The sequence below is a fragment of the Cicer arietinum genome, unplaced genomic scaffold (assembly GCF_000331145.2).
Source record: "Cicer arietinum cultivar CDC Frontier isolate Library 1 unplaced genomic scaffold, Cicar.CDCFrontier_v2.0 Ca_scaffold_5784_v2.0, whole genome shotgun sequence".
Classification (NCBI taxonomy): Eukaryota; Viridiplantae; Streptophyta; class Magnoliopsida; order Fabales; family Fabaceae; genus Cicer; species Cicer arietinum.
In genome coordinates, this window is record NW_027339431.1 from 3,415,787 (window position 1) to 3,424,751 (window position 8,965).

Here is an 8,965-nt window from a genome sequence, read left to right on the forward strand (position 1 = left end):
GTTCTGAAACACGAATTAGGATGTTCAATCACCAGAAACAAGTATATAGAACTCGAGTTATGAACACAAGTTACTGAACACGAAAATTGATAGAAATTGAGTATTAGGGTTTGATGTAAAGGAAACTCAAAATTAGTATTCAGCAAAGAAACCAAGAACACAATGGCACCACAATCTAGGGATTGATAAGCCAAGAAGAACGCCACAAGGATTAACAACCTTGATAAGTTCAAGATGAATTCTCTCAAGAACTCTAGAGAGCAAAGCCTCACAAAAAGAAAATTCAAAATCTACCTTAAAAAAAATAAGGGTTTGCCTTTTATAATTGCAACTCCTAAAAAGTTCTCTAAATTTGGCCCAACTGAAATTTTTACAGTTACACCTAAATTTCTTATTAATTCAATCTATTACTTTAATGAAAACTAATATTAAAATTTGATAACACATAGATGGCGCCTTCATTCCTTAACTTCTTCAATTTGGGATAAGCAATTGACTATCTTGGGCTTCAATTCTTCATGAATTGTACTTGCTTCAAATAAAGTGGTTATCAAGTTATTTAGAACGTCTTTCGCCTTCTTTGACCTTGCTCTTGTCATTGGGGTTCCAAGACCTTGAATATTCTCTAGGCTTTCTTCCTTGGTTGTGCATTCTATGTCCTCATCATTCCCTCCTTCTTGAACTGAATTTGCCCTCAAATGGCAATCTTCTTCAGCTGCATCATAAAGAGACAAATTAGCCACATTAAATGTAGGACTAACACCATACTCACCTGGAAGATATTTTTTGTAGGCATTATCGTTAATTTTGGACAGCACTTGAAAAGGTCCATCTCCCCTTGGTTGAAGCTTAGATTTCCTTTGAGAAGGAAACCTTTCCTTCCTTAAATGACCCAAACCCAATCACCAGGTTCACACACAACCTTTTTCCTTCTTTTATTAGCTTGTCGAGCATAGCTATCCACTTTCTTTTCAATTTGTGCCTTTACCTTCTCATGTAATTTTCGAACATATTCAGCCTTAGCATTCACATCCTTATGAATTAGAATAGAACTATTTGGCAAAGACATTAATTCAAGAGGAGTGAGAGGGTTAAAACCATAAACAATTTCAAAGGGAAAATAACGAGTAGTGCTATGAACAACCCTATTATAGGCAAACTCAACATGGGGAAAACATTTTTCCCATGTCCTAATATTCTTTTGGATTATAGCGCTTAGAAGAGAAGAAAGAGTTCAATTTACAACCTCAGTTTGGCCATCAGTTTATGGGTGGCAAGTCGTGGAAAAAAGAAGTTTAGTTCCAAGTTTACCCCAAAGTGTCCTCCAAAAGTGACTAATGAATTTAGTGTCTCGGTCACTCACAATATTTATGGGTACACCATGAAGTCTAACTACTTCTTTAAACAACAAATCTGCCACGTGACAAGCATCATCCACTTTTCTGCAAGGTATAAGGTGAGCCATCTTGGATAATTTGTCCAAAATCCATAGAAATATCAATCCAAGGGGAGTTAGGTATTGGTAAAGGAGTATGCAAACCATTAGGCATAACTTTAGACTTAGATTTCTTATAAACAATGCATCTTTCACAGAATTTGTGTACATCACGTTTCATGTGTGGCCAATAAAAATGTTCATGCAACATGTCTAAAGTCTTTTGTACTCCAAAATGTCCCATTAATCCCCCCTCATGTGCTTCCGTCACAAGCAAATCCCTAATGGAACATTTCGGCACACATAACCTCTTTTCTTTAAATAAATAGTCATTATTCTTAAAATACCCATTTTGGGCAGCATGCACACAAGATTTATATATTTGAGAAAATTCGGGATCATGTTCATACAATTCTTTAATTACCTCAAAACCAATAAACATAGTTTCAAGAGTAGAGAACAAAACATACCTTCTTGATAGTGCATCAGCAACAACATTTGACTTACCTTTTTGTGCTTGATCACGTACTGAAATTGCTCAAGAAATTCAACCCACTTGGCATGTCTCTTGTTGAGCTTACCTTGGCTCTTTAAATAATTCAATGATTCGTGATCACTATGTATTACACATTCCTTTGGTAAAGGATAGTGCTGCCATGTTTGTAGTGATCTCACTAATGCATACAATTCTTTATCAAATGTAGGGTAATTAAGGGAGTCACCATTACGTTTCTCACTAAAATAAGCAATGGGATGCCCCTCTTGCATCAAAACAGCCCATATCCCCACATTTGATGCATCACATTCAACTTCAAAAGATTTAAAGAAATTAGGCAATGAAAGAATAGGTGCATGAGTCAATTTTTCTTTGAGGGTAGCAAATGCTTGCTCTTGTTTTTCACCCCATTTAAATCCCACATTCTTTTTAATCACTTCATTTAAAGGTGCAGCTAATGTACTAAAATCTTTAACAAACCTCCTATAGAAACTAGCTAAGCCATGAAAGCTTCTTACCTCGTTAACATTCTTAGGAGTTGGCCACTCCTGAATAGCTTTCACCTTTTCTTGATCAACCTGCACTCCGTGTGAGCTAATAACAAAACCAAGAAAAACTACATGATTTGAGTAATTTTGCGTTCTTTATGTAGAAAAGAGAACTTATTCTTATAACCATCATGGTTGCTTTTCTTATCATACTGCCATGGCCTTCCAAGAAGTAAATGACAAGCCTCCATCGGAACTACATCACATATAACTGTATTCTCATACTTCCCAATAGAAAAATTCACTTCCACCTGCTCACTCACAATTTGCTCGCCTTCCTCACTAAGCCATTGAAGTTTGTATGGTTCTTGATGGGGTTTAGTCACTAGGTTCATTTTTGATACCAATCTTGCACTTGCAACATTAGTGTAGCTTCCTCCATCTATAATTAAAGAACATAACTTACCTTGGATGAGACATCGAGTATGAAAAATATTCTTCCTTTGTGTTTCGTCCAAGTCTCTTGATTGGCTGCCCAACATTCATCTAACCATAAACAAGTCTCCTCCCTCAGCAACTTCTTCCTCATTCTCTTCATCACTAGCTGTAGCTGATTCAGAAGATGACCCGCTCGAAATATCTCCATTCTCCTTAAGCAACATGGTCTTCTTAGTTGGACATTCAGAAGCTATGTGACCTTTTCCCAAGCATTTGAAACATTTAATTTCACTAACTTTTTGTTTTCTTAGGAGCATCATTGAATTTATTTTGAATTCTCTGAGGTGCAACCATGGATGTGTTCGAAGAAGTACTTCCCTCCTTCTTATTTCTATCCTTCCAACTATAGGAGTTAAAGTTAGAAAAATTATTTCTGACACCTTTTCTTTTCAGTGGTTGTTCTACCTTAGTAGCTTGATGCCTTATGAATTAGAATAGAACTATTTGGCAAAGACATTAAATCAAGAGGGGTGAGAGGGTTAAAACCATAAACAATTTCAAAGGGAGAATAACGAGTAGTGCTATGAACAACCCTATTATAGGCAAACTCAACATGGGGCAAACATTCTTCCCATGTCTTAATATTCTTTTGGATTACAGCCCTTAGAAGAGAAGAAAGAGTTCGATTTACTACCTCAGTTTGGCCATCAGTTTGTGGGTGGCAAGTCGTGGAAAAGAGAAGTTTAGTTCCAAGCTTACCCCAAAGTGTCCTCCAAAAGTGACTAATGAATTTAGTGTCTCGGTCACTCACAATGCTTCTGGGTATACCATGAAGTCTAACTACTTCTTTAAAGAACAAATCTGCCACGTGACAAGCATCATCCACTTTTCTGCAAGGTATAAAGTGAGCCATCTTGGAGAATCTGTCTACCACCACAAAAATTGAATCTTTTCCGCTCTTAGACCGAGGAAGACCTAAAACAAAATCCATAGAAATATCAATCCAAGGGGAGTTAGGTATTGGTAAAGGAGTATACAAACCATGAGGCATAACTTTAGACTTAGATTTCTTACAAACAATGCATCTTTCACACAATTTGCGTACATCACGTTTCATGTGTGGCCAATAAAAATGTTCATGCAACATGTCTAAAGTCTTTTGTACTCCAAAATGTCCCATTAATCCCCCCTCATGTGCTTCCTTCACAAGCAAATCCCTAATGGAACCTTTAGGCACACATAACCTCTTTTCTTTAAATAAATAGTCATTATTCTTAAAATACCCATTTTGGGCAGCATGCACACAAGATTTATATATTTGAGAAAATTCGGAATCATGTTCATACAATTCTTTAATTACCTCAAAACCAATAAACTTAGTTTCAAGAGTAGAGAACAAAACATACCTTCTTGAAAGTGCATCAGCAACAACATTTGACTTACCTTTTTTATGCTTGATCACGTACTGAAATTGCTCAAGAAATTCAACCCACTTGGCATGTCTCTTGTTGAGCTTACCTTGGCTCCTTAAATACTTCAATGATTCGTGATCACTATGTATTACAAATTCCTTTGGTAAAAGATAGTGCTGCCATGTTTGTAGTGCTCTCACTAATGCATACAATTCTTTATCATATGTAGGGTAATTAAGGGCAGCACCATTAAGTTTCTCACTAAAATAAGCAATGGGATGTCCCTCTTGCATCAAAACAGCCCCTATCCCCACATTTGATGCATCACATTCAATTTCAAAAGATTTAAAGAAATTAGGCAATGAAAGAATAGGTGCATGAGTCAATTTTTCTTTGAGGGTAGCAAATGCTTGCTCTTGTTTTTCACCCCATTTAAATCCCACATTCTTTTTAATCACTTCATTTAAAGGTGCAGCTAATGTACTAAAATCTTTAACAAACCTCCTATAGAAACTAGCTAAGCCATGAAAGCTTCTTACCTCGTTAACATTCTTAGGAGTTGGCCACTCTTGAATAGCTTTGACCTTTTCTTGATCAACCTGCACTCCCTGTGAGCTAATAACAAAACCAAGAAAAACTACATGATTTGTATATAAAACACATTTTTCCATGTTTGCATACAATTTCTCACGCCTAAGAGCTTCCAACACACTTCTCAAATGCAAAAGATGATCATCGTAAGATTTGCTATAAATCAAAATGTCATCAAAGTAGACCACAACAAATTTCCCTAGAAACTCCCTTAACACATGGTTCATCAACCTCATGAAAGTGCTAGGCGCATTTGTTAGTCCAAAGGGCATGACTAACCATTCATACAAGCCATATTTTGTTTTAAAGGCTGTTTTCCATTCATCTCCTTCTCTAATCCTAATTTGATGATATCCACTTTTAAGATCAATTTTTGAAAACACACAAGCACCATGCAATTCATCCAACAAATCATCTAATCTAGGAATGGGATGTCTATACTTTACCGTGATATTATTGATGGCTCTACAATCGGTGCACATCCTCCAAGTTCCATCTTTCTTAGGTACAAGAATAACGGGTACTGCACATGGACTTAAGCTCTCTTGCACCCATCCCTTTTGCATCAAGTCTTCAACTTGCCTTTGGATTTCTTGGGTCTCTTGGGGGTTAGCTCTATATGCTGGCCTGTTGGGCAATGAAACACCTGGAATGAGATCAATTTGATGTTCTATACCTCTTATAGGTGGTAGGCCTTGAGGAACCTCTTTGGGAATTACATCTTCAAAATCCTGCAACAAAGAAACAACTTCACTAGGAAAAGAATTGGTTAGATCTGCAACCTTTAAGTCACTCTCCTTGCTTAAAAGCAATAGCATTGGCTTTTTTAATTGCATAGCCTTTTTAACCTCTTTTTCTTTTATGAACAAATTTTGTGTTTTTCTCTCTTTCTTTTCATTCTCTTTTTCTTTTCCCTCTTTTTTTTGACTATTTTTTTCTTTTCTCTCTTTTTTTCTTTTCTCTCTCATTTTGGATTCATCCTCACCAACCTCTCTTGGAGACTACATGATTTGAGTAATTTTGCGTTCTTTATGTATAAAAGAGAACTTATTTTTATAACCATCATGGTTGCTTTTCTTATCATACTGCCATGGCCTTCCAAGAAGTAAATGACAAGCCTCCATTGGAACTACATCACATATAATTGTATCCTCATACTTCCCAATAGAAAAATTCACTTCCACCTGCTCACTCACAATTTGCTCGCCTTCCTCACTAAGCCATTGAAGTTTGTATGGTTCTGGATGGGGTTTAGTCACTAGGTTCATTTTTGCTACCATGTTCATTTTTGATACCAATCTTGCACTTGCAACATTAGTGTAGCTTCCTCCATCTATAATTAAAGAACATAACTTACCTTGGATGAGACATCGAGTATGAAAAATATTCTTCCTTTGTGTTTCGTCCAAGTCTCTTGATTGGCTTCCCAACATTCATCTAACCATAAACAAGTCTCCTCCTTCAGCAATTTCTTCCTCATTCTCTTCATCACTAGATGCAGCAGATTCAGAAGATGACTCGCTAGAAATATCTCCATTCTCCTTAAGCAACATGGTCTTCTTAGTTGGACATTCAAAAGCTATGTGACCTTTTCCCAAGCATTTGAAACATTTAATTTCACTAACTTTTTGTTTTCTTAGGAGCATCATCGAATTTATTTTGAATTCTCTGAGGTGCAACCATGGATGTGTTCGAAGAAGTACTTCCCTCCTTCTTATTTCAATCATTCCAACTATAGGAGTTAAAGTTAGAAAAATTATTTCTGACACCTTTTCTTTTCAGTGGTTGTTCTACCTTAGTAGCTTGATGCACCGAGTACTCCAACTCCACATGATTTTGTAATTCCACAACATCACTTATATCACTATTCAACCCCTGTAAGAAACGTGCCATAGAAGCTTCCCTATCTTCACTAATATTTGCTCTAATTAAGCACACCTCCATCTCCTTATAATAATCATCCACACTTTTGCTACCTTGTGTGAGCCTTTGAAGCTTATTGTGAAGATCTCTATGATAGTAAGAAGGAACAAATCTCTTCCGCATTAACCTCTTCATCTCCACCCAAGTATCCACCATTGGTTCTTCACATCTCACTCTTTCTTTTTGTAATTGGTCCCACCAAATGAGTGCATAATCAGTAAATTCCATGGCTGCCACCCTTACCTTCTTCTCTGCTGTGTAATTATTGCATGAAAATAGTTGTTCAATTTTCATCTCCCACTCAAGGTAGGTCTCCGGATCACTTTTTCCTTGAAAAGATGGTATTTTAAGCTTCACTCCCTCTATTCTATCTCCTCTACCACCACCTTCAGTTTCTCTTCTCCTCCTCCTACCTCCGTCATCGCCATAATTTTCTTGATTTTCTAACTGTTCAATTCTAGCATGTAAATCTTCAGTATGTTCCCTCAACATTCTTTGCATTTGAGCCGTTATAGCCTCCACTAACAATCTGTTGTTTACTCATGGAGGAGGGCTATCATCACCACCTATTCCTGCCATACTTTAAACAAACGAAAAAAAAAAACAAGTAAAAAATAAAGGACCTCACCACACAGCTCACGTGTTTACACTCTTGAATTTGTCACTCGTGTTTCACTCAATTTGGCTTTTTTTTTATATAATTTCCACTCAATTGCTCTCTTCAATTTCTTAATTGAATCAACAAGAACTTTAATATTTGAACCCAAAAATCAGTATGAAATATTTAGAGTAACACAAAGCAGTAGTAATGTGATTGGAAAATTAATCTAAGGAATTTTGTCAAACAGGTAGTGTGCAACATTTTTTGTATTTTTTTTCTTTTTTTGTTTGTATTTTATTTTTTGTATTTTTTTTAAGTAGCAGCAACACACCTATTAACTAAGAACACCAATCCAACAAAACAACACAACCAACCATTTAAGTTTCACAAAAAAAATGCATAAACAAAATTTTCCACAATTCCAAACATAGAGACAATCTCTGGTACCAAATGATATGATCCTATTAGTCATGGTTCACTTTAAGGATCGTTCTAGGTCAGAAACTTACAGAATGGAGCCAAAAAAAGCTTATAGTTGGAGAATGCGATAAACAGCGCAACAAAACTCTGAATCGAGCAATTCCAAAACGAGGTGAAAGATGACGTTCTGAAACACGAATTAGGCTGTTGAATCACCGGAAACAAGTATATAGAACTCGAGTTATGAACGCAGGTTACTGAACACGAAAATTGATAGAATTGGAGTATTAGGGTTTGATGTAAAGGAAACTCAAAATGATTATTCAGAAAAGAAACCATGAACAAAATGGCGCCACAATTTAGGGATTGATAAGCCAACAAGAACGCCACAAGGATTAACAACCTTGATAAGTTCAAGATGAATTCTTTCAAGAAATCTAGAGAGCAAAGCCTCACAAAAATAAAATTCAAAATCTGCCCTAAAAAAAATAAATGTTTGCCTTTTATAATGGCAACTCCTAAAAATTTCTCTAAATTTGGCCCAAGATTGGTTAAAAACCCTAATTGGACAAGAATAAGCCTAGGGAGGATGAAAATAAACTAAATGTTCATCCAACAACACAAACACACCTATTGGATGCACAAGATTGGTTAAAAATCCTAGTTGGACAAAAATAAGTCTAGGAAGGACGACAATGACCTAAATGTTCATCCAATGACACAAACTCACTTATTGGATGTACGAGATTGGTTAAAAACCCTTATAGGACTAGAATATACCTAGGGAGGACAAAAATGACCTAAAAGTTAATCCAATGACACAAAGGAACTTGTTGGATGCACATAATTGGTTAAAAACCCTAATTGGACAAGAATAAACCTAGGGAGAACGAAAATGACCTAAATGTTCATCCAACGACACAAACACGCCAATTGGAAGCACAACATTAGCTTAAAACCCTAATTGGACTATAATAAACCTAAGAAGGACGAAAATGACTTAAATCTTCATACAACGACACATACACACCTATTGGATGCACAAGACTGGTTAAAAACCCTAATTGGACAAGAATAGGACGAAAATGACCTAAATGTACATCCAATGACACAAATGAACTTATTGGATGCACAAGCTTTGTTAAAAACCCTAATTGGACA

At 36.2% G+C, this 8,965-nt stretch overlaps 1 pseudogene; it reads right to left on the reverse strand.

Annotated features, from left to right (window-relative positions):
• Nucleotides 1–3,371: 3,371 nt before the first annotated feature.
• LOC101489080 (uncharacterized) lies at nt 3,372–7,304 on the reverse strand (annotated as a pseudogene).
• Between the last annotated feature and the right edge of the window lie 1,661 nt (nt 7,305–8,965).